Source organism: Falco rusticolus, chromosome 3 (assembly GCF_015220075.1).
Source record: "Falco rusticolus isolate bFalRus1 chromosome 3, bFalRus1.pri, whole genome shotgun sequence".
In the NCBI taxonomy this organism is placed as follows: Eukaryota; Metazoa; Chordata; class Aves; order Falconiformes; family Falconidae; genus Falco; species Falco rusticolus.
In genome coordinates, this window is record NC_051189.1 from 117,712,201 (window position 1) to 117,715,062 (window position 2,862).

Below are 2,862 nucleotides of genomic sequence, written 5' to 3' on the forward strand. Positions count from 1 at the left end.
CTGGGGTGACACTCCTGAGTCAGATTGCGTGGGGAAGGTACATGCGCATTCCTGGCCCTTCACTTGAGAAAGGCTTGGGGACAAACAGTGAAATGCTGACTGTAGCTGAATTGCATCAGATAACTGTGGAGGATCCAAAACACTTCACCTTCCAGATTTCAATTTGATGAGAGAAACACTTAAGTGAACAAATATGTGCTTAAAACTTCTTGGAATGTGGTAGCCAATTCCACTTTTTATTCAAATGCCATCCATCTGAGAACTGATTTAATTTGAGCTCCTTGAGTTACCAGATACCAGAAGCATAACATTAAAATACGCTGCTTCTCCAGCCACTTTGGGTGCTTTGGGGGATGTAAAAGGCTGTTGGCTCCAAGGTGCTTTAAGGACAGATTTCAGATTCCTTTTGGGTTGGGGTTAAACTTGATCCAACGGGTTTCTGTAATGCATCATGTTTAACGTTCCCCAGCTTTGGAATTGCTTGCATACGTCCTAGTCCTCTCCAGTGCCAACAGCTTATGGTCCTGTCTTAGGGTTGCCATCCTGTGGATTCTTTGGATCTGCTTGTGCTTTACCTTGCAAACGTGTGTTGACATACCTTTAAACGATGAATTATTTAGCAGTTGAGCTGCAACTGGGTTTTTGAATAATGCTAAGCAATTTTAAGGAAGTGCTTGCTAATGGCATGCACGTACTCGCTACCTAATTTACTTAAACTGTAGCATGCAGAATGTATTGTACTGAACTGAGCACCTGTATGGATTCAGCACACCTCCTCCTGCTGCTCTTAAGATTGTATCACCTTTCTTAAAAGGAGTCCTACTATATAACAGAAATCTTCTTTTAGAGTTTCAAGGGGGCTGTTTTTGTGAGAGGTATAAGAGAAAATTGTGCCTTGTGCAGCTGGGTCTGAACTCCTGGAAAACAAGTCGGACTCCTCGGTTTCAAATGTTAGATTGGCATTTGAGCCCTGGCCCTTGGTTCCCATTACAGTGGCCTAAGCTGCAGAACCAGAAGTGCTTGCATGCCTCTAAGGTATGTGCATTTTGCAGAGACATCTCCCTCCGCCATATCTGCTTGATCTATGGGATTGAATTTCCCCTTCCCTCTCAGGATTTCAGCTAAGGAAATACTCTAGTAGCTTTCTTTTCATTTGCATGGTTTTAAAATCATCCTTACTGCGTAGCTTACCTGTTAACTACATTTACACTTCTAAAGACTAATTTAGCTGGCACCCTCTTGGATGGTCATTTTAAATAATGATTCTGAAATTTGGATAAGGAATCTCAAAACACCTCTTCTGCTGGGCCAAAGTTTTGGTTCTTCCGTACCTCCCTGGCTGCTTATCTGGGGGAGTGCCCGTCTCACTACCAGGAAAGGAGACATCTTCATAAGGACTAGTAGGTTCAAACCTGCTTGGACAAGTCCCAGTGTATCTTTCTTACCAAAAAATGACCACCTGGGGAGCAGAGGAAACAGAGATAAGGGTGCCGCTGCCTGACCCACCACTGAGCCTGGTACCTCTGAATCGCTTCCCCACGTGCACACAATTGCTTTGCTTATTTCACCCTCTGCTTGTTTGGTGACAGTTTGTGTACCAAATCTGTAACAAAGGGGTACTAAATATTGTTCAGAACACTGCCAAAAACTGAGAAAAGGGCAGACATATGCTCTGAATTTATGCTGATGTAGTGAATCAGTGTTTATTCTTCTCATCAACCCTAGTTACTTAAGAGTCTCATAGCTTCTCTGCAAATTGGAAAAATAAACAGAAGCCTGATGTCAATCCATTGGTTGTTATGGGAATGTTGAAGGATAATGTGCATTTTCAGGTTTTTTTAGTCAGTTGAGTGCATGCTTGTCAGATGTCTTTACGTCTTAGTCCCCAAGAAGGCTGCTTTAAAGCCTTGTGGGAGGAAGGCTGCATAGTCACACGTGCACCCTCATTATCTGCAGCAGCGTTTAATGTTTCAGCCTTGCCTACAGTTGCCTGGCTTTGTGCTTCACCCTCCAAGCCCTCCTGTCAGCAGCTCTCTCCCCTGCGTTCTTGCAGTGCTGTTTCCCAGGATCCCCTCCAGGCACCTCAGCACTGCAGCCATACACCATACGTGCATTACCAGCTTTCTCAGTGCAGAGGAAAAAGCTGGCGTACCCAGTTGGCGCTCGTGGCAGCGTGTGCAGAACGTGTCAGTGCTATCAGCACTCCCGCCCAGTGTGCTGCTGCGTCCTGAGAACGGGAATGCTCGCAGGGTGCTATGTTCTTGTGTGTGACTAAGGCCGAGGCGTGGGTTTTCTTCTGGGAGATGTAGTGAGGATTAAATACTCAGCAACGTAAATCATTTGGAGCTGGGCTAGAAGTCCTGGAAGCTGTCGTACGCCACAACCACCGCGGTGTGTGTTCGGCAGGCTGGAAGGGAAAGAAAGAAGGCCGCGGTTACGCGAAAATCTGCCTCTCTGAGGCGATGGGGGAGGAACCCAGCCCCGGGCTCCCAGGTGTGGCTGCTGAGGCCCCCGCGGGGCCGGCCCGGCGTGCTGCTGCGGGGCTGGGGCACGGCCAGAGCCCGGCCTCCGCACACAGCTCCGCGGCACCGGCCGTGACCAAGGGGCTCGCCCCGCGCCTCAGCCCCGGCCCCGGCCCCGGGGTTGTCCCGGCCCTGAGGTGGCTCCAGCCGCTCCCGCCGCCTTTCCCGCCCGCGCTCCGTCGCCCAGCAACCCCGCACCCGCTGCTATTTCCGGCCCCGCCTCCTTCCCGCGCGTCCCCGGCGCCCGGAAGCACCGCCCCCGGAAAGGGCGCGCGGCCCGGCGTGCGGAGGCGGGACTTCCGGCGGTTTAGGGAAGGGGGGGGTGGCGCGCGCGCGCGCG